Source organism: Salvelinus alpinus, chromosome 18, assembly GCF_045679555.1.
Source record: "Salvelinus alpinus chromosome 18, SLU_Salpinus.1, whole genome shotgun sequence".
Lineage (NCBI taxonomy): Eukaryota > Metazoa > Chordata > Actinopteri > Salmoniformes > Salmonidae > Salvelinus > Salvelinus alpinus.
The window spans coordinates 1,986,031-2,004,228 of NC_092103.1; the positions used below are offsets into that span (position 1 = coordinate 1,986,031).

The 18,198-nt window shown below is 44.9% G+C and overlaps 44 non-coding genes across 44 annotated transcripts; all 44 read right to left on the reverse strand.

Annotated features, from left to right (window-relative positions):
- Positions 1–415: 415 nt before the first annotated feature.
- trnag-gcc (transfer RNA glycine (anticodon GCC)) lies at positions 416–486 on the reverse strand. Its single transcript has one exon. It is a non-coding gene; the product is annotated as a tRNA-Gly (tRNA).
- A 117-nt stretch (positions 487–603) lies between these two features.
- Positions 604–675, reverse strand: trnad-guc (transfer RNA aspartic acid (anticodon GUC)). The gene has a single exon. It is a non-coding gene; the product is annotated as a tRNA-Asp (tRNA).
- Positions 676–1,226: 551 nt separating this feature from the next.
- trnag-gcc (transfer RNA glycine (anticodon GCC)) lies at positions 1,227–1,297 on the reverse strand. The gene has a single exon. It is a non-coding gene; the product is annotated as a tRNA-Gly (tRNA).
- A 117-nt stretch (positions 1,298–1,414) lies between these two features.
- trnad-guc (transfer RNA aspartic acid (anticodon GUC)) lies at positions 1,415–1,486 on the reverse strand. The gene has a single exon. It is a non-coding gene; the product is annotated as a tRNA-Asp (tRNA).
- Positions 1,487–2,037: 551 nt separating this feature from the next.
- trnag-gcc (transfer RNA glycine (anticodon GCC)) lies at positions 2,038–2,108 on the reverse strand. The gene has a single exon. It is a non-coding gene; the product is annotated as a tRNA-Gly (tRNA).
- A 117-nt stretch (positions 2,109–2,225) lies between these two features.
- On the reverse strand, positions 2,226–2,297 carry trnad-guc (transfer RNA aspartic acid (anticodon GUC)). Its single transcript has one exon. It is a non-coding gene; the product is annotated as a tRNA-Asp (tRNA).
- Positions 2,298–2,848: 551 nt separating this feature from the next.
- Positions 2,849–2,919, reverse strand: trnag-gcc (transfer RNA glycine (anticodon GCC)). The gene has a single exon. It is a non-coding gene; the product is annotated as a tRNA-Gly (tRNA).
- Positions 2,920–3,036: 117 nt separating this feature from the next.
- Positions 3,037–3,108, reverse strand: trnad-guc (transfer RNA aspartic acid (anticodon GUC)). The gene has a single exon. It is a non-coding gene; the product is annotated as a tRNA-Asp (tRNA).
- Positions 3,109–3,659: 551 nt separating this feature from the next.
- trnag-gcc (transfer RNA glycine (anticodon GCC)) lies at positions 3,660–3,730 on the reverse strand. Its single transcript has one exon. It is a non-coding gene; the product is annotated as a tRNA-Gly (tRNA).
- Positions 3,731–3,847: 117 nt separating this feature from the next.
- trnad-guc (transfer RNA aspartic acid (anticodon GUC)) lies at positions 3,848–3,919 on the reverse strand. The gene has a single exon. It is a non-coding gene; the product is annotated as a tRNA-Asp (tRNA).
- A 551-nt stretch (positions 3,920–4,470) lies between these two features.
- On the reverse strand, positions 4,471–4,541 carry trnag-gcc (transfer RNA glycine (anticodon GCC)). Its single transcript has one exon. It is a non-coding gene; the product is annotated as a tRNA-Gly (tRNA).
- Positions 4,542–4,658: 117 nt separating this feature from the next.
- trnad-guc (transfer RNA aspartic acid (anticodon GUC)) lies at positions 4,659–4,730 on the reverse strand. Its single transcript has one exon. It is a non-coding gene; the product is annotated as a tRNA-Asp (tRNA).
- A 551-nt stretch (positions 4,731–5,281) lies between these two features.
- On the reverse strand, positions 5,282–5,352 carry trnag-gcc (transfer RNA glycine (anticodon GCC)). Its single transcript has one exon. It is a non-coding gene; the product is annotated as a tRNA-Gly (tRNA).
- Positions 5,353–5,469: 117 nt separating this feature from the next.
- On the reverse strand, positions 5,470–5,541 carry trnad-guc (transfer RNA aspartic acid (anticodon GUC)). The gene has a single exon. It is a non-coding gene; the product is annotated as a tRNA-Asp (tRNA).
- A 551-nt stretch (positions 5,542–6,092) lies between these two features.
- Positions 6,093–6,163, reverse strand: trnag-gcc (transfer RNA glycine (anticodon GCC)). The gene has a single exon. It is a non-coding gene; the product is annotated as a tRNA-Gly (tRNA).
- Positions 6,164–6,280: 117 nt separating this feature from the next.
- trnad-guc (transfer RNA aspartic acid (anticodon GUC)) lies at positions 6,281–6,352 on the reverse strand. Its single transcript has one exon. It is a non-coding gene; the product is annotated as a tRNA-Asp (tRNA).
- A 551-nt stretch (positions 6,353–6,903) lies between these two features.
- Positions 6,904–6,974, reverse strand: trnag-gcc (transfer RNA glycine (anticodon GCC)). The gene has a single exon. It is a non-coding gene; the product is annotated as a tRNA-Gly (tRNA).
- Positions 6,975–7,091: 117 nt separating this feature from the next.
- Positions 7,092–7,163, reverse strand: trnad-guc (transfer RNA aspartic acid (anticodon GUC)). The gene has a single exon. It is a non-coding gene; the product is annotated as a tRNA-Asp (tRNA).
- Positions 7,164–7,714: 551 nt separating this feature from the next.
- Positions 7,715–7,785, reverse strand: trnag-gcc (transfer RNA glycine (anticodon GCC)). The gene has a single exon. It is a non-coding gene; the product is annotated as a tRNA-Gly (tRNA).
- Positions 7,786–7,902: 117 nt separating this feature from the next.
- trnad-guc (transfer RNA aspartic acid (anticodon GUC)) lies at positions 7,903–7,974 on the reverse strand. Its single transcript has one exon. It is a non-coding gene; the product is annotated as a tRNA-Asp (tRNA).
- Positions 7,975–8,525: 551 nt separating this feature from the next.
- Positions 8,526–8,596, reverse strand: trnag-gcc (transfer RNA glycine (anticodon GCC)). The gene has a single exon. It is a non-coding gene; the product is annotated as a tRNA-Gly (tRNA).
- A 117-nt stretch (positions 8,597–8,713) lies between these two features.
- trnad-guc (transfer RNA aspartic acid (anticodon GUC)) lies at positions 8,714–8,785 on the reverse strand. The gene has a single exon. It is a non-coding gene; the product is annotated as a tRNA-Asp (tRNA).
- Positions 8,786–9,336: 551 nt separating this feature from the next.
- On the reverse strand, positions 9,337–9,407 carry trnag-gcc (transfer RNA glycine (anticodon GCC)). Its single transcript has one exon. It is a non-coding gene; the product is annotated as a tRNA-Gly (tRNA).
- Positions 9,408–9,524: 117 nt separating this feature from the next.
- trnad-guc (transfer RNA aspartic acid (anticodon GUC)) lies at positions 9,525–9,596 on the reverse strand. Its single transcript has one exon. It is a non-coding gene; the product is annotated as a tRNA-Asp (tRNA).
- Positions 9,597–10,147: 551 nt separating this feature from the next.
- Positions 10,148–10,218, reverse strand: trnag-gcc (transfer RNA glycine (anticodon GCC)). The gene has a single exon. It is a non-coding gene; the product is annotated as a tRNA-Gly (tRNA).
- Positions 10,219–10,335: 117 nt separating this feature from the next.
- trnad-guc (transfer RNA aspartic acid (anticodon GUC)) lies at positions 10,336–10,407 on the reverse strand. The gene has a single exon. It is a non-coding gene; the product is annotated as a tRNA-Asp (tRNA).
- A 551-nt stretch (positions 10,408–10,958) lies between these two features.
- Positions 10,959–11,029, reverse strand: trnag-gcc (transfer RNA glycine (anticodon GCC)). Its single transcript has one exon. It is a non-coding gene; the product is annotated as a tRNA-Gly (tRNA).
- A 117-nt stretch (positions 11,030–11,146) lies between these two features.
- Positions 11,147–11,218, reverse strand: trnad-guc (transfer RNA aspartic acid (anticodon GUC)). Its single transcript has one exon. It is a non-coding gene; the product is annotated as a tRNA-Asp (tRNA).
- A 551-nt stretch (positions 11,219–11,769) lies between these two features.
- On the reverse strand, positions 11,770–11,840 carry trnag-gcc (transfer RNA glycine (anticodon GCC)). The gene has a single exon. It is a non-coding gene; the product is annotated as a tRNA-Gly (tRNA).
- A 117-nt stretch (positions 11,841–11,957) lies between these two features.
- Positions 11,958–12,029, reverse strand: trnad-guc (transfer RNA aspartic acid (anticodon GUC)). Its single transcript has one exon. It is a non-coding gene; the product is annotated as a tRNA-Asp (tRNA).
- Positions 12,030–12,580: 551 nt separating this feature from the next.
- On the reverse strand, positions 12,581–12,651 carry trnag-gcc (transfer RNA glycine (anticodon GCC)). The gene has a single exon. It is a non-coding gene; the product is annotated as a tRNA-Gly (tRNA).
- A 117-nt stretch (positions 12,652–12,768) lies between these two features.
- On the reverse strand, positions 12,769–12,840 carry trnad-guc (transfer RNA aspartic acid (anticodon GUC)). The gene has a single exon. It is a non-coding gene; the product is annotated as a tRNA-Asp (tRNA).
- A 551-nt stretch (positions 12,841–13,391) lies between these two features.
- Positions 13,392–13,462, reverse strand: trnag-gcc (transfer RNA glycine (anticodon GCC)). The gene has a single exon. It is a non-coding gene; the product is annotated as a tRNA-Gly (tRNA).
- Positions 13,463–13,579: 117 nt separating this feature from the next.
- trnad-guc (transfer RNA aspartic acid (anticodon GUC)) lies at positions 13,580–13,651 on the reverse strand. The gene has a single exon. It is a non-coding gene; the product is annotated as a tRNA-Asp (tRNA).
- A 551-nt stretch (positions 13,652–14,202) lies between these two features.
- Positions 14,203–14,273, reverse strand: trnag-gcc (transfer RNA glycine (anticodon GCC)). Its single transcript has one exon. It is a non-coding gene; the product is annotated as a tRNA-Gly (tRNA).
- A 117-nt stretch (positions 14,274–14,390) lies between these two features.
- On the reverse strand, positions 14,391–14,462 carry trnad-guc (transfer RNA aspartic acid (anticodon GUC)). Its single transcript has one exon. It is a non-coding gene; the product is annotated as a tRNA-Asp (tRNA).
- Positions 14,463–15,013: 551 nt separating this feature from the next.
- trnag-gcc (transfer RNA glycine (anticodon GCC)) lies at positions 15,014–15,084 on the reverse strand. The gene has a single exon. It is a non-coding gene; the product is annotated as a tRNA-Gly (tRNA).
- Positions 15,085–15,201: 117 nt separating this feature from the next.
- trnad-guc (transfer RNA aspartic acid (anticodon GUC)) lies at positions 15,202–15,273 on the reverse strand. Its single transcript has one exon. It is a non-coding gene; the product is annotated as a tRNA-Asp (tRNA).
- A 551-nt stretch (positions 15,274–15,824) lies between these two features.
- On the reverse strand, positions 15,825–15,895 carry trnag-gcc (transfer RNA glycine (anticodon GCC)). The gene has a single exon. It is a non-coding gene; the product is annotated as a tRNA-Gly (tRNA).
- Positions 15,896–16,012: 117 nt separating this feature from the next.
- trnad-guc (transfer RNA aspartic acid (anticodon GUC)) lies at positions 16,013–16,084 on the reverse strand. The gene has a single exon. It is a non-coding gene; the product is annotated as a tRNA-Asp (tRNA).
- A 551-nt stretch (positions 16,085–16,635) lies between these two features.
- Positions 16,636–16,706, reverse strand: trnag-gcc (transfer RNA glycine (anticodon GCC)). Its single transcript has one exon. It is a non-coding gene; the product is annotated as a tRNA-Gly (tRNA).
- A 117-nt stretch (positions 16,707–16,823) lies between these two features.
- On the reverse strand, positions 16,824–16,895 carry trnad-guc (transfer RNA aspartic acid (anticodon GUC)). The gene has a single exon. It is a non-coding gene; the product is annotated as a tRNA-Asp (tRNA).
- Positions 16,896–17,446: 551 nt separating this feature from the next.
- Positions 17,447–17,517, reverse strand: trnag-gcc (transfer RNA glycine (anticodon GCC)). Its single transcript has one exon. It is a non-coding gene; the product is annotated as a tRNA-Gly (tRNA).
- A 117-nt stretch (positions 17,518–17,634) lies between these two features.
- Positions 17,635–17,706, reverse strand: trnad-guc (transfer RNA aspartic acid (anticodon GUC)). Its single transcript has one exon. It is a non-coding gene; the product is annotated as a tRNA-Asp (tRNA).
- Between the last annotated feature and the right edge of the window lie 492 nt (positions 17,707–18,198).

Below are 18,198 nucleotides of genomic sequence, written 5' to 3' on the forward strand. Positions count from 1 at the left end.
TTGGAAAGCTGAGACTCGCACGAACACGTACATGTAATCGATTCTGCTCTATACCGCTCACAAGCCAGGCAATAGTGGTTAGAAGGTGAGGCGCTTGTGGGAAATCCCAGGACATTGTTGTCACAAATGCCAAACTCAAGACAGTTGTCACTGACTAGTTGGATATTCGTTTCCCATTTAACAACTTAAACCTTTCACAAAGTAAATCACCTCACACTGGAAATCTACAATGGATTCACCAAAGTCTACTGAGAATGCGTAAATGTGCAAACTGTAAATGAAAGCAAACTCTGATTTTTCAAGAGTCAGATGAGAATTCTACCGAGAACAGAGTTCTCTGTTAGCCTGGCAATCTAACAGAGATTTCTTTCCCAGGGGTTTGGATACTTGTCGAAATTACATGTTCAAAACTTCCTGCATTGGCCGGGAATCGAACCCGGGCCTCCCGCGTGGCAGGCGAGAATTCTACCACTGAACAACCAATGCCTTGCAAAGCAGTGATAACCCCAAAGGCTGGAAATCGTATCATAAAGCTTAAATTCCAAGCATATGTTCTGCTTTGTGGGCTCAGTGACATTGTACACCCTAACAAAACAGTCCTTCCTCCCCGTCGGGGAATTGAACCCCGGTCTCCCGCGTGACAGGCGGGGATACTCACCACTATACTAACGAGGAGCACATGGGTTGGCCATTTGAAAATAAGTGGAGCATTGGTACTAACCCTAAATGTGGAGTGTTGGGCGTTAACCCTTCTATCAAAAACATCTGTAGAGACTGAATGGTTAGAGCTAGAAACTAGTATGACCCGTCTTTGGAAAGCTGAGACTCGCACGAACACGTACATGTAATCGATTCTGCTCTATACCGCTCACAAGCCAGGCAATAGTGGTTAGAAGGTGAGGCGCTTGTGGGAAATCCCAGGACATTGTTGTCACAAATGCCAAACTCAAGACAGTTGTCACTGACTAGTTGGATATTCGTTTCCCATTTAACAACTTAAACCTTTCACAAAGTAAATCACCTCACATTGGAAATCTACAATGGATTCACCAAAGTCTACTGAGAATGCGTAAATGTGCAAACTGTAAATGAAAGCAAACTCTGATTTTTCAAGAGTCAGATGAGAATTCTACCAAGAACAGAGTTCTCTGTTAGCCTGGCAATCTAACAGAGATTTCTTTCCCAGGGGTTTGGATACTTGTCGAAATTACATGTTCAAAACTTCCTGCATTGGCCGGGAATCGAACCCGGGCCTCCCGCGTGGCAGGCGAGAATTCTACCACTGAACAACCAATGCCTTGCAAAGCAGTGATAACCCCAAAGGCTGGAAATCGTATCATAAAGCTTAAATTCCAAGCATATGTTCTGCTTTGTGGGCTCAGTGACATTGTACACCCTAACAAAACAGTCCTTCCTCCCCGTCGGGGAATTGAACCCCGGTCTCCCGCGTGACAGGCGGGGATACTCACCACTATACTAACGAGGAGCACATGGGTTGGCCATTTGAAAATAAGTGGAGCATTGGTACTAACCCTAAATGTGGAGTGTTGGGCGTTAACCCTTCTATCAAAAACATCTGTAGAGACTGAATGGTTAGAGCTAGAAACTAGTATGACCCGTCTTTGGAAAGCTGAGACTCGCACGAACACGTACATGTAATCGATTCTGCTCTATACCGCTCACAAGCCAGGCAATAGTGGTTAGAAGGTGAGGCGCTTGTGGGAAATCCCAGGACATTGTTGTCACAAATGCCAAACTCAAGACAGTTGTCACTGACTAGTTGGATATTCGTTTCCCATTTAACAACTTAAACCTTGCACAAAGTAAATCACCTCACACTGGAAATCTACAATGGATTCACCAAAGTCTACTGAGAATGCGTAAATGTGCAAACTGTAAATGAAAGCAAACTCTGATTTTTCAAGAGTCAGATGAGAATTCTACCAAGAACAGAGTTCTCTGTTAGCCTGGCAATCTAACAGAGATTTCTTTCCCAGGGGTTTGGATACTTGTCGAAATTACATGTTCAAAACTTCCTGCATTGGCCGGGAATCGAACCCGGGCCTCCCGCGTGGCAGGCGAGAATTCTACCACTGAACAACCAATGCCTTGCAAAGCAGTGATAACCCCAAAGGCTGGAAATCGTATCATAAAGCTTAAATTCCAAGCATATGTTCTGCTTTGTGGGCTCAGTGACATTGTACACCCTAACAAAACAGTCCTTCCTCCCCGTCGGGGAATTGAACCCCGGTCTCCCGCGTGACAGGCGGGGATACTCACCACTATACTAACGAGGAGCACATGGGTTGGCCATTTGAAAATAAGTGGAGCATTGGTACTAACCCTAAATGTGGAGTGTTGGGCGTTAACCCTTCTATCAAAAACATCTGTAGAGACTGAATGGTTAGAGCTAGAAACTAGTATGACCCGTCTTTGGAAAGCTGAGACTCGCACGAACACGTACATGTAATCGATTCTGCTCTATACCGCTCACAAGCCAGGCAATAGTGGTTAGAAGGTGAGGCGCTTGTGGGAAATCCCAGGACATTGTTGTCACAAATGCCAAACTCAAGACAGTTGTCACTGACTAGTTGGATATTCGTTTCCCATTTAACAACTTAAACCTTTCACAAAGTAAATCACCTCACATTGGAAATCTACAATGGATTCACCAAAGTCTACTGAGAATGCGTAAATGTGCAAACTGTAAATGAAAGCAAACTCTGATTTTTCAAGAGTCAGATGAGAATTCTACCAAGAACAGAGTTCTCTGTTAGCCTGGCAATCTAACAGAGATTTCTTTCCCAGGGGTTTGGATACTTGTCGAAATTACATGTTCAAAACTTCCTGCATTGGCCGGGAATCGAACCCGGGCCTCCCGCGTGGCAGGCGAGAATTCTACCACTGAACAACCAATGCCTTGCAAAGCAGTGATAACCCCAAAGGCTGGAAATCGTATCATAAAGCTTAAATTCCAAGCATATGTTCTGCTTTGTGGGCTCAGTGACATTGTACACCCTAACAAAACAGTCCTTCCTCCCCGTCGGGGAATTGAACCCCGGTCTCCCACGTGACAGGCGGGGATACTCACCACTATACTAACGAGGAGCACATGGGTTGGCCATTTGAAAATAAGTGGAGCATTGGTACTAACCCTAAATGTGGAGTGTTGGGCGTTAACCCTTCTATCAAAAACATCTGTAGAGACTGAATGGTTAGAGCTAGAAACTAGTATGACCCGTCTTTGGAAAGCTGAGACTCGCACGAACACGTACATGTAATCGATTCTGCTCTATACCGCTCACAAGCCAGGCAATAGTGGTTAGAAGGTGAGGCGCTTGTGGGAAATCCCAGGACATTGTTGTCACAAATGCCAAACTCAAGACAGTTGTCACTGACTAGTTGGATATTCGTTTCCCATTTAACAACTTAAACCTTTCACAAAGTAAATCACCTCACACTGGAAATCTACAATGGATTCACCAAAGTCTACTGAGAATGCGTAAATGTGCAAACTGTAAATGAAAGCAAACTCTGATTTTTCAAGAGTCAGATGAGAATTCTACCAAGAACAGAGTTCTCTGTTAGCCTGGCAATCTAACAGAGATTTCTTTCCCAGGGGTTTGGATACTTGTCGAAATTACATGTTCAAAACTTCCTGCATTGGCCGGGAATCGAACCCGGGCCTCCCGCGTGGCAGGCGAGAATTCTACCACTGAACAACCAATGCCTTGCAAAGCAGTGATAACCCCAAAGGCTGGAAATCGTATCATAAAGCTTAAATTCCAAGCATATGTTCTGCTTTGTGGGCTCAGTGACATTGTACACCCTAACAAAACAGTCCTTCCTCCCCGTCGGGGAATTGAACCCCGGTCTCCCGCGTGACAGGCGGGGATACTCACCACTATACTAACGAGGAGCACATGGGTTGGCCATTTGAAAATAAGTGGAGCATTGGTACTAACCCTAAATGTGGAGTGTTGGGCGTTAACCCTTCTATCAAAAACATCTGTAGAGACTGAATGGTTAGAGCTAGAAACTAGTATGACCCGTCTTTGGAAAGCTGAGACTCGCACGAACACGTACATGTAATCGATTCTGCTCTATACCGCTCACAAGCCAGGCAATAGTGGTTAGAAGGTGAGGCGCTTGTGGGAAATCCCAGGACATTGTTGTCACAAATGCCAAACTCAAGACAGTTGTCACTGACTAGTTGGATATTCGTTTCCCATTTAACAACTTAAACCTTGCACAAAGTAAATCACCTCACACTGGAAATCTACAATGGATTCACCAAAGTCTACTGAGAATGCGTAAATGTGCAAACTGTAAATGAAAGCAAACTCTGATTTTTCAAGAGTCAGATGAGAATTCTACCAAGAACAGAGTTCTCTGTTAGCCTGGCAATCTAACAGAGATTTCTTTCCCAGGGGTTTGGATACTTGTCGAAATTACATGTTCAAAACTTCCTGCATTGGCCGGGAATCGAACCCGGGCCTCCCGCGTGGCAGGCGAGAATTCTACCACTGAACAACCAATGCCTTGCAAAGCAGTGATAACCCCAAAGGCTGGAAATCGTATCATAAAGCTTAAATTCCAAGCATATGTTCTGCTTTGTGGGCTCAGTGACATTGTACACCCTAACAAAACAGTCCTTCCTCCCCGTCGGGGAATTGAACCCCGGTCTCCCGCGTGACAGGCGGGGATACTCACCACTATACTAACGAGGAGCACATGGGTTGGCCATTTGAAAATAAGTGGAGCATTGGTACTAACCCTAAATGTGGAGTGTTGGGCGTTAACCCTTCTATCAAAAACATCTGTAGAGACTGAATGGTTAGAGCTAGAAACTAGTATGACCCGTCTTTGGAAAGCTGAGACTCGCACGAACACGTACATGTAATCGATTCTGCTCTATACCGCTCACAAGCCAGGCAATAGTGGTTAGAAGGTGAGGCGCTTGTGGGAAATCCCAGGACATTGTTGTCACAAATGCCAAACTCAAGACAGTTGTCACTGACTAGTTGGATATTCGTTTCCCATTTAACAACTTAAACCTTTCACAAAGTAAATCACCTCACATTGGAAATCTACAATGGATTCACCAAAGTCTACTGAGAATGCGTAAATGTGCAAACTGTAAATGAAAGCAAACTCTGATTTTTCAAGAGTCAGATGAGAATTCTACCAAGAACAGAGTTCTCTGTTAGCCTGGCAATCTAACAGAGATTTCTTTCCCAGGGGTTTGGATACTTGTCGAAATTACATGTTCAAAACTTCCTGCATTGGCCGGGAATCGAACCCGGGCCTCCCGCGTGGCAGGCGAGAATTCTACCACTGAACAACCAATGCCTTGCAAAGCAGTGATAACCCCAAAGGCTGGAAATCGTATCATAAAGCTTAAATTCCAAGCATATGTTCTGCTTTGTGGGCTCAGTGACATTGTACACCCTAACAAAACAGTCCTTCCTCCCCGTCGGGGAATTGAACCCCGGTCTCCCGCGTGACAGGCGGGGATACTCACCACTATACTAACGAGGAGCACATGGGTTGGCCATTTGAAAATAAGTGGAGCATTGGTACTAACCCTAAATGTGGAGTGTTGGGCGTTAACCCTTCTATCAAAAACATCTGTAGAGACTGAATGGTTAGAGCTAGAAACTAGTATGACCCGTCTTTGGAAAGCTGAGACTCGCACGAACACGTACATGTAATCGATTCTGCTCTATACCGCTCACAAGCCAGGCAATAGTGGTTAGAAGGTGAGGCGCTTGTGGGAAATCCCAGGACATTGTTGTCACAAATGCCAAACTCAAGACAGTTGTCACTGACTAGTTGGATATTCGTTTCCCATTTAACAACTTAAACCTTTCACAAAGTAAATCACCTCACATTGGAAATCTACAATGGATTCACCAAAGTCTACTGAGAATGCGTAAATGTGCAAACTGTAAATGAAAGCAAACTCTGATTTTTCAAGAGTCAGATGAGAATTCTACCAAGAACAGAGTTCTCTGTTAGCCTGGCAATCTAACAGAGATTTCTTTCCCAGGGGTTTGGATACTTGTCGAAATTACATGTTCAAAACTTCCTGCATTGGCCGGGAATCGAACCCGGGCCTCCCGCGTGGCAGGCGAGAATTCTACCACTGAACAACCAATGCCTTGCAAAGCAGTGATAACCCCAAAGGCTGGAAATCGTATCATAAAGCTTAAATTCCAAGCATATGTTCTGCTTTGTGGGCTCAGTGACATTGTACACCCTAACAAAACAGTCCTTCCTCCCCGTCGGGGAATTGAACCCCGGTCTCCCGCGTGACAGGCGGGGATACTCACCACTATACTAACGAGGAGCACATGGGTTGGCCATTTGAAAATAAGTGGAGCATTGGTACTAACCCTAAATGTGGAGTGTTGGGCGTTAACCCTTCTATCAAAAACATCTGTAGAGACTGAATGGTTAGAGCTAGAAACTAGTATGACCCGTCTTTGGAAAGCTGAGACTCGCACGAACACGTACATGTAATCGATTCTGCTCTATACCGCTCACAAGCCAGGCAATAGTGGTTAGAAGGTGAGGCGCTTGTGGGAAATCCCAGGACATTGTTGTCACAAATGCCAAACTCAAGACAGTTGTCACTGACTAGTTGGATATTCGTTTCCCATTTAACAACTTAAACCTTGCACAAAGTAAATCACCTCACACTGGAAATCTACAATGGATTCACCAAAGTCTACTGAGAATGCGTAAATGTGCAAACTGTAAATGAAAGCAAACTCTGATTTTTCAAGAGTCAGATGAGAATTCTACCAAGAACAGAGTTCTCTGTTAGCCTGGCAATCTAACAGAGATTTCTTTCCCAGGGGTTTGGATACTTGTCGAAATTACATGTTCAAAACTTCCTGCATTGGCCGGGAATCGAACCCGGGCCTCCCGCGTGGCAGGCGAGAATTCTACCACTGAACAACCAATGCCTTGCAAAGCAGTGATAACCCCAAAGGCTGGAAGTCGTATCATAAAGCTTAAATTCCAAGCATATGTTCTGCTTTGTGGGCTCAGTGACATTGTACACCCTAACAGAACAGTCCTTCCTCCCCGTCGGGGAATTGAACCCCGGTCTCCCGCGTGACAGGCGGGGATACTCACCACTATACTAACGAGGAGCACATGGGTTGGCCATTTGAAAATAAGTGGAGCATTGGTACTAACCCTAAATGTGGAGTGTTGGGCGTTAACCCTTCTATCAAAAACATCTGTAGAGACTGAATGGTTAGAGCTAGAAACTAGTATGACCCGTCTTTGGAAAGCTGAGACTCGCACGAACACGTACATGTAATCGATTCTGCTCTATACCGCTCACAAGCCAGGCAATAGTGGTTAGAAGGTGAGGCGCTTGTGGGAAATCCCAGGACATTGTTGTCACAAATGCCAAACTCAAGACAGTTGTCACTGACTAGTTGGATATTCGTTTCCCATTTAACAACTTAAACCTTGCACAAAGTAAATCACCTCACACTGGAAATCTACAATGGATTCACCAAAGTCTACTGAGAATGCGTAAATGTGCAAACTGTAAATGAAAGCAAACTCTGATTTTTCAAGAGTCAGATGAGAATTCTACCAAGAACAGAGTTCTCTGTTAGCCTGGCAATCTAACAGAGATTTCTTTCCCAGGGGTTTGGATACTTGTCGAAATTACATGTTCAAAACTTCCTGCATTGGCCGGGAATCGAACCCGGGCCTCCCGCGTGGCAGGCGAGAATTCTACCACTGAACAACCAATGCCTTGCAAAGCAGTGATAACCCCAAAGGCTGGAAATCGTATCATAAAGCTTAAATTCCAAGCATATGTTCTGCTTTGTGGGCTCAGTGACATTGTACACCCTAACAAAACAGTCCTTCCTCCCCGTCGGGGAATTGAACCCCGGTCTCCCGCGTGACAGGCGGGGATACTCACCACTATACTAACGAGGAGCACATGGGTTGACCATTTGAAAATAAGTGGAGCATTGGTACTAACCCTAAATGTGGAGTGTTGGGCGTTAACCCTTCTATCAAAAACATCTGTAGAGACTGAATGGTTAGAGCTAGAAACTAGTATGACCCGTCTTTGGAAAGCTGAGACTCGCACGAACACGTACATGTAATCGATTCTGCTCTATACCGCTCACAAGCCAGGCAATAGTGGTTAGAAGGTGAGGCGCTTGTGGGAAATCCCAGGACATTGTTGTCACAAATGCCAAACTCAAGACAGTTGTCACTGACTAGTTGGATATTCGTTTCCCATTTAACAACTTAAACCTTGCACAAAGTAAATCACCTCACACTGGAAATCTACAATGGATTCACCAAAGTCTACTGAGAATGCGTAAATGTGCAAACTGTAAATGAAAGCAAACTCTGATTTTTCAAGAGTCAGATGAGAATTCTACCAAGAACAGAGTTCTCTGTTAGCCTGGCAATCTAACAGAGATTTATTTCCCAGGGGTTTGGATACTTGTCGAAATTACATGTTCAAAACTTCCTGCATTGGCCGGGAATCGAACCCGGGCCTCCCGCGTGGCAGGCGAGAATTCTACCACTGAACAACCAATGCCTTGCAAAGCAGTGATAACCCCAAAGGCTGGAAATCGTATCATAAAGCTTAAATTCCAAGCATATGTTCTGCTTTGTGGGCTCAGTGACATTGTACACCCTAACAAAACAGTCCTTCCTCCCCGTCGGGGAATTGAACCCCGGTCTCCCGCGTGACAGGCGGGGATACTCACCACTATACTAACGAGGAGCACATGGGTTGGCCATTTGAAAATAAGTGGAGCATTGGTACTAACCCTAAATGTGGAGTGTTGGGCGTTAACCCTTCTATCAAAAACATCTGTAGAGACTGAATGGTTAGAGCTAGAAACTAGTATGACCCGTCTTTGGAAAGCTGAGACTCGCACGAACACGTACATGTAATCGATTCTGCTCTATACCGCTCACAAGCCAGGCAATAGTGGTTAGAAGGTGAGGCGCTTGTGGGAAATCCCAGGACATTGTTGTCACAAATGCCAAACTCAAGACAGTTGTCACTGACTAGTTGGATATTCGTTTCCCATTTAACAACTTAAACCTTTCACAAAGTAAATCACCTCACATTGGAAATCTACAATGGATTCACCAAAGTCTACTGAGAATGCGTAAATGTGCAAACTGTAAATGAAAGCAAACTCTGATTTTTCAAGAGTCAGATGAGAATTCTACCAAGAACAGAGTTCTCTGTTAGCCTGGCAATCTAACAGAGATTTCTTTCCCAGGGGTTTGGATACTTGTCGAAATTACATGTTCAAAACTTCCTGCATTGGCCGGGAATCGAACCCGGGCCTCCCGCGTGGCAGGCGAGAATTCTACCACTGAACAACCAATGCCTTGCAAAGCAGTGATAACCCCAAAGGCTGGAAATCGTATCATAAAGCTTAAATTCCAAGCATATGTTCTGCTTTGTGGGCTCAGTGACATTGTACACCCTAACAAAACAGTCCTTCCTCCCCGTCGGGGAATTGAACCCCGGTCTCCCGCGTGACAGGCGGGGATACTCACCACTATACTAACGAGGAGCACATGGGTTGGCCATTTGAAAATAAGTGGAGCATTGGTACTAACCCTAAATGTGGAGTGTTGGGCGTTAACCCTTCTATCAAAAACATCTGTAGAGACTGAATGGTTAGAGCTAGAAACTAGTATGACCCGTCTTTGGAAAGCTGAGACTCGCACGAACACGTACATGTAATCGATTCTGCTCTATACCGCTCACAAGCCAGGCAATAGTGGTTAGAAGGTGAGGCGCTTGTGGGAAATCCCAGGACATTGTTGTCACAAATGCCAAACTCAAGACAGTTGTCACTGACTAGTTGGATATTCGTTTCCCATTTAACAACTTAAACCTTTCACAAAGTAAATCACCTCACACTGGAAATCTACAATGGATTCACCAAAGTCTACTGAGAATGCGTAAATGTGCAAACTGTAAATGAAAGCAAACTCTGATTTTTCAAGAGTCAGATGAGAATTCTACCAAGAACAGAGTTCTCTGTTAGCCTGGCAATCTAACAGAGATTTCTTTCCCAGGGGTTTGGATACTTGTCGAAATTACATGTTCAAATCTTCCTGCATTGGCCGGGAATCGAACCCGGGCCTCCCGCGTGGCAGGCGAGAATTCTACCACTGAACAACCAATGCCTTGCAAAGCAGTGATAACCCCAAAGGCTGGAAATCGTATCATAAAGCTTAAATTCCAAGCATATGTTCTGCTTTGTGGGCTCAGTGACATTGTACACCCTAACAAAACAGTCCTTCCTCCCCGTCGGGGAATTGAACCCCGGTCTCCCGCGTGACAGGCGGGGATACTCACCACTATACTAACGAGGAGCACATGGGTTGGCCATTTGAAAATAAGTGGAGCATTGGTACTAACCCTAAATGTGGAGTGTTGGGCGTTAACCCTTCTATCAAAAACATCTGTAGAGACTGAATGGTTAGAGCTAGAAACTAGTATGACCCGTCTTTGGAAAGCTGAGACTCGCACGAACACGTACATGTAATCGATTCTGCTCTATACCGCTCACAAGCCAGGCAATAGTGGTTAGAAGGTGAGGCGCTTGTGGGAAATCCCAGGACATTGTTGTCACAAATGCCAAACTCAAGACAGTTGTCACTGACTAGTTGGATATTCGTTTCCCATTTAACAACTTAAACCTTGCACAAAGTAAATCACCTCACACTGGAAATCTACAATGGATTCACCAAAGTCTACTGAGAATGCGTAAATGTGCAAACTGTAAATGAAAGCAAACTCTGATTTTTCAAGAGTCAGATGAGAATTCTACCAAGAACAGAGTTCTCTGTTAGCCTGGCAATCTAACAGAGATTTCTTTCCCAGGGGTTTGGATACTTGTCGAAATTACATGTTCAAAACTTCCTGCATTGGCCGGGAATCGAACCCGGGCCTCCCGCGTGGCAGGCGAGAATTCTACCACTGAACAACCAATGCCTTGCAAAGCAGTGATAACCCCAAAGGCTGGAAATCGTATCATAAAGCTTAAATTCCAAGCATATGTTCTGCTTTGTGGGCTCAGTGACATTGTACACCCTAACAAAACAGTCCTTCCTCCCCGTCGGGGAATTGAACCCCGGTCTCCCGCGTGACAGGCGGGGATACTCACCACTATACTAACGAGGAGCACATGGGTTGGCCATTTGAAAATAAGTGGAGCATTGGTACTAACCCTAAATGTGGAGTGTTGGGCGTTAACCCTTCTATCAAAAACATCTGTAGAGACTGAATGGTTAGAGCTAGAAACTAGTATGACCCGTCTTTGGAAAGCTGAGACTCGCACGAACACGTACATGTAATCGATTCTGCTCTATACCGCTCACAAGCCAGGCAATAGTGGTTAGAAGGTGAGGCGCTTGTGGGAAATCCCAGGACATTGTTGTCACAAATGCCAAACTCAAGACAGTTGTCACTGACTAGTTGGATATTCGTTTCCCATTTAACAACTTAAACCTTGCACAAAGTAAATCACCTCACACTGGAAATCTACAATGGATTCACCAAAGTCTACTGAGAATGCGTAAATGTGCAAACTGTAAATGAAAGCAAACTCTGATTTTTCAAGAGTCAGATGAGAATTCTAACAAGAACAGAGTTCTCTGTTAGCCTGGCAATCTAACAGAGATTTATTTCCCAGGGGTTTGGATACTTGTCGAAATTACATGTTCAAACCTTCCTGCATTGGCCGGGAATCGAACCCGGGCCTCCCGCGTGGCAGGCGAGAATTCTACCACTGAACAACCAATGCCTTGCAAAGCAGTGATAACCCCAAAGGCTGGAAATCGTATCATAAAGCTTAAATTCCAAGCATATGTTCTGCTTTGTGGGCTCAGTGACATTGTACACCCTAACAAAACAGTCCTTCCTCCCCGTCGGGGAATTGAACCCCGGTCTCCCGCGTGACAGGCGGGGATACTCACCACTATACTAACGAGGAGCACATGGGTTGGCCATTTGAAAATAAGTGGAGCATTGGTACTAACCCTAAATGTGGAGTGTTGGGCGTTAACCCTTCTATCATAAACATCTGTAGAGACTGAATGGTTAGAGCTAGAAACTAGTATGACCCGTCTTTGGAAAGCTGAGACTCGCACGAACACGTACATGTAATCGATTCTGCTCTATACCGCTCACAAGCCAGGCAATAGTGGTTAGAAGGTGAGGCGCTTGTGGGAAATCCCAGGACATTGTTGTCACAAATGCCAAACTCAAGACAGTTGTCACTGACTAGTTGGATATTCGTTTCCCATTTAACAACTTAAACCTTTCACAAAGTAAATCACCTCACACTGGAAATCTACAATGGATTCACCAAAGTCTACTGAGAATGCGTAAATGTGCAAACTGTAAATGAAAGCAAACTCTGATTTTTCAAGAGTCAGATGAGAATTCTACCAAGAACAGAGTTCTCTGTTAGCCTGGCAATCTAACAGAGATTTCTTTCCCAGGGGTTTGGATACTTGTCGAAATTACATGTTCAAAACTTCCTGCATTGGCCGGGAATCGAACCCGGGCCTCCCGCGTGGCAGGCGAGAATTCTACCACTGAACAACCAATGCCTTGCAAAGCAGTGATAACCCCAAAGGCTGGAAATCGTATCATAAAGCTTAAATTCCAAGCATATGTTCTGCTTTGTGGGCTCAGTGACATTGTACACCCTAACAAAACAGTCCTTCCTCCCCGTCGGGGAATTGAACCCCGGTCTCCCGCGTGACAGGCGGGGATACTCACCACTATACTAACGAGGAGCACATGGGTTGGCCATTTGAAAATAAGTGGAGCATTGGTACTAACCCTAAATGTGGAGTGTTGGGCGTTAACCCTTCTATCAAAAACATCTGTAGAGACTGAATGGTTAGAGCTAGAAACTAGTATGACCCGTCTTTGGAAAGCTGAGACTCGCACGAACACGTACATGTAATCGATTCTGCTCTATACCGCTCACAAGCCAGGCAATAGTGGTTAGAAGGTGAGGCGCTTGTGGGAAATCCCAGGACATTGTTGTCACAAATGCCAAACTCAAGACAGTTGTCACTGACTAGTTGGATATTCGTTTCCCATTTAACAACTTAAACCTTGCACAAAGTAAATCACCTCACACTGGAAATCTACAATGGATTCACCAAAGTCTACTGAGAATGCGTAAATGTGCAAACTGTAAATGAAAGCAAACTCTGATTTTTCAAGAGTCAGATGAGAATTCTACCAAGAACAGAGTTCTCTGTTAGCCTGGCAATCTAACAGAGATTTCTTTCCCAGGGGTTTGGATACTTGTCGAAATTACATGTTCAAAACTTCCTGCATTGGCCGGGAATCGAACCCCGGCCTCCCGCGTGGCAGGTGAGAATTCTACCACTGAACAACCAATGCCTTGCAAAGCAGTGATAACCCCAAAGGCTGGAAATCGTATCATAAAGCTTAAATTCCAAGCATATGTTCTGCTTTGTGGGCTCAGTGACATTGTACACCCTAACAAAACAGTCCTTCCTCCCCGTCGGGGAATTGAACCCCGGTCTCCCGCGTGACAGGCGGGGATACTCACCACTATACTAACGAGGAGCACATGGGTTGGCCATTTGAAAATAAGTGGAGCATTGGTACTAACCCTAAATGTGGAGTGTTGGGCGTTAACCCTTCTATCAAAAACATCTGTAGAGACTGAATGGTTAGAGCTAGAAACCTGTATGACCCGTCTTTGGAAAGCTGAGACTCGCACGAACACGTACATGTAATCGATTCTGCTCTATACCGCTCACAAGCCAGGCAATAGTGGTTAGAAGGTGAGGCGCTTGTGGGAAATCCCAGGACATTGTTGTCACAAATGCCAAACTCAAGACAGTTGTCACTGACTAGTTGGATATTCGTTTCCCATTTAACAACTTAAACCTTGCACAAAGTAAATCACCTCACACTGGAAATCTACAATGGATTCACCAAAGTCTACTGAGAATGCGTAAATGTGCAAACTGTAAATGAAAGCAAACTCTGATTTTTCAAGAGTCAGATGAGAATTCTACCAAGAACAGAGTTCTCTGTTAGCCTGGCATTCTAACAGAGATTTCTTTCCCAGGGGTTTGGATACTTGTCGAAATTACATGTTCAAAACTTCCTGCATTGGCCGGGAATCGAACCCGGGCCTCCCGCGTGGCAGGCGAGAATTCTACCACTGAACAACCAATGCCTTGCAAAGCAGTGATAACCCCAAAGGCTGGAAATCGTATCATAAAGCTTAAATTCCAAGCATATGTTCTGCTTTGTGGGCTCAGTGACATTGTACACCCTAACAAAACAGTCCTTCCTCCCCGTCGGGGAATTGAACCCCGGTCTCCCGCGTGACAGGCGGGGATACTCACCACTATACTAACGAGGAGCACATGGGTTGGCCATTTGAAAATAAGTGGAGCATTGGTACTAACCCTAAATGTGGAGTGTTGGGCGTTAACCCTTCTATCAAAAACATCTGTAGAGACTGAATGGTTAGAGCTAGAAACTAGTATGACCCGTCTTTGGAAAGCTGAGACTCGCACGAACACGTACATGTAATCGATTCTGCTCTATACCGCTCACAAGCCAGGCAATAGTGGTTAGAAGGTGAGGCGCTTGTGGGAAATCCCAGGACATTGTTGTCACAAATGCCAAACTCAAGACAGTTGTCACTGACTAGTTGGATATTCGTTTCCCATTTAACAACTTAAACCTTTCACAAAGTAAATCACCTCACATTGGAAATCTACAATGGATTCACCAAAGTCTACTGAGAATGCGTAAATGTGCAAACTGTAAATGAAAGCAAACTCTGATTTTTCAAGAGTCAGATGAGAATTCTACCAAGAACAGAGTTCTCTGTTAGCCTGGCAATCTAACAGAGATTTCTTTCCCAGGGGTTTGGATACTTGTCGAAATTACATGTTCAAAACTTCCTGCATTGGCCGGGAATCGAACCCGGGCCTCCCGCGTGGCAGGCGAGAATTCTACCACTGAACAACCAATGCCTTGCAAAGCAGTGATAACCCCAAAGGCTGGAAATCGTATCATAAAGCTTAAATTCCAAGCATATGTTCTGCTTTGTGGGCTCAGTGACATTGTACACCCTAACAAAACAGTCCTTCCTCCCCGTCGGGGAATTGAACCCCGGTCTCCCGCGTGACAGGCGGGGATACTCACCACTATACTAACGAGGAGCACATGGGTTGGCCATTTGAAAATAAGTGGAGCATTGGTACTAACCCTAAATGTGGAGTGTTGGGCGTTAACCCTTCTATCAAAAACATCTGTAGAGACTGAATGGTTAGAGCTAGAAACCTGTATGACCCGTCTTTGGAAAGCTGAGACTCGCACGAACACGTACATGTAATCGATTCTGCTCTATACCGCTCACAAGCCAGGCAATAGTGGTTAGAAGGTGAGGCGCTTGTGGGAAATCCCAGGACATTGTTGTCACAAATGCCAAACTCAAGACAGTTGTCACTGACTAGTTGGATATTCGTTTCCCATTTAACAACTTAAACCTTGCACAAAGTAAATCACCTCACACTGGAAATCTACAATGGATTCACCAAAGTCTACTGAGAATGCGTAAATGTGCAAACTGTAAATGAAAGCAAACTCTGATTTTTCAAGAGTCAGATGAGAATTCTACCAAGAACAGAGTTCTCTGTTAGCCTGGCAATCTAACAGAGATTTCTTTCCCAGGGGTTTGGATACTTGTCGAAATTACATGTTCAAAACTTCCTGCATTGGCCGGGAATCGAACCCGGGCCTCCCGCGTGGCAGGCGAGAATTCTACCACTGAACAACCAATGCCTTGCAAAGCAGTGATAACCCCAAAGGCTGGAAATCGTATCATAAAGCTTAAATTCCAAGCATATGTTCTGCTTTGTGGGCTCAGTGACATTGTACACCCTAACAAAACAGTCCTTCCTCCCCGTCGGGGAATTGAACCCCGGTCTCCCGCGTGACAGGCGGGGATACTCACCACTATACTAACGAGGAGCACATGGGTTGGCCATTTGAAAATAAGTGGAGCATTGGTACTAACCCTAAATGTGGAGTGTTGGGCGTTAACCCTTCTATCAAAAACATCTGTAGAGACTGAATGGTTAGAGCTAGAAACCTGTATGACCCGTCTTTGGAAAGCTGAGACTCGCACGAACACGTACATGTAATCGATTCTGCTCTATACCGCTCACAAGCCAGGCAATAGTGGTTAGAAGGTGAGGCGCTTGTGGGAAATCCCAGGACATTGTTGTCACAAATGCCAAACTCAAGACAGTTGTCACTGACTAGTTGGATATTCGTTTCCCATTTAACAACTTAAACCTTGCACAAAGTAAATCACCTCACACTGGAAATCTACAATGGATTCACCAAAGTCTACTGAGAATGCGTAAATGTGCAAACTGTAAATGAAAGCAAACTCTGATTTTTCAAGAGTCAGATGAGAATTCTACCAAGAACAGAGTTCTCTGTTAGCCTGGCAATCTAACAGAGATTTCTTTCCCAGGGGTTTGGATACTTGTCGAAATTACATGTTCAAAACTTCCTGCATTGGCCGGGAATCGAACCCGGGCCTCCCGCGTGGCAGGCGAGAATTCTACCACTGAACAACCAATGCCTTGCAAAGCAGTGATAACCCCAAAGGCTGGAAATCGTATCATAAAGCTTAAATTCCAAGCATATGTTCTGCTTTGTGGGCTCAGTGACATTGTACACCCTAACAAAACAGTCCTTCCTCCCCGTCGGGGAATTGAACCCCGGTCTCCCGCGTGACAGGCGGGGATACTCACCACTATACTAACGAGGAGCACATGGGTTGGCCATTTGAAAATAAGTGGAGCATTGGTACTAACCCTAAATGTGGAGTGTTGGGCGTTAACCCTTCTATCAAAAACATCTGTAGAGGCTGAATGGTTAGAGCTAGAAACTAGTATGACCCGTCTTTGGAAAGCTGAGACTCGCACGAACACGTACATGTAATCGATTCTGCTCTATACCGCTCACAAGCCAGGCAATAGTGGTTAGAAGGTGAGGCGCTTGTGGGAAATCCCAGGACATTGTTGTCACAAATGCCAAACTCAAGACAGTTGTCACTGACTAGTTGGATATTCGTTTCCCATTTAACAACTTAAACCTTGCACAAAGTAAATCACCTCACACTGGAAATCTACAATGGATTCACCAAAGTCTACTGAGAATGCGTAAATGTGCAAACTGTAAATGAAAGCAAACTCTGATTTTTCAAGAGTCAGATGAGAATTCTAACAAGAACAGAGTTCTCTGTTAGCCTGGCAATCTAACAGAGATTTCTTTCCCAGGGGTTTGGATACTTGTCGAAATTACATGTTCAAAACTTCCTGCATTGGCCGGGAATCGAACCCGGGCCTCCCGCGTGGCAGGCGAGAATTCTACCACTGAACAACCAATGCCTTGCAAAGCAGTGATAACCCCAAAGGCTGGAAATCGTATCATAAAGCTTAAATTCCAAGCATATGTTCTGCTTTGTGGGCTCAGTGACATTGTACACCCTAACAAAACAGTCCTTCCTCCCCGTCGGGGAATTGAACCCCGGTCTCCCGCGTGACAGGCGGGGATACTCACCACTATACTAACGAGGAGCACATGGGTTGGCCATTTGAAAATAAGTGGAGCATTGGTACTAACCCTAAATGTGGAGTGTTGGGCGTTAACCCTTCTATCAAAAACATCTGTAGAGACTGAATGGTTAGAGCTAGAAACCTGTATGACCCGTCTTTGGAAAGCTGAGACTCGCACGAACACGTACATGTAATCGATTCTGCTCTATACCGCTCACAAGCCAGGCAATAGTGGTTAGAAGGTGAGGCGCTTGTGGGAAATCCCAGGACATTGTTGTCACAAATGCCAAACTCAAGACAGTTGTCACTGACTAGTTGGATATTCGTTTCCCATTTAACAACTTAAACCTTGCACAAAGTAAATCACCTCACACTGGAAATCTACAATGGATTCACCAAAGTCTACTGAGAATGCGTAAATGTGCAAACTGTAAATGAAAGCAAACTCTGATTTTTCAAGAGTCAGATGAGAATTCTACCAAGAACAGAGTTCTCTGTTAGCCTGGCAATCTA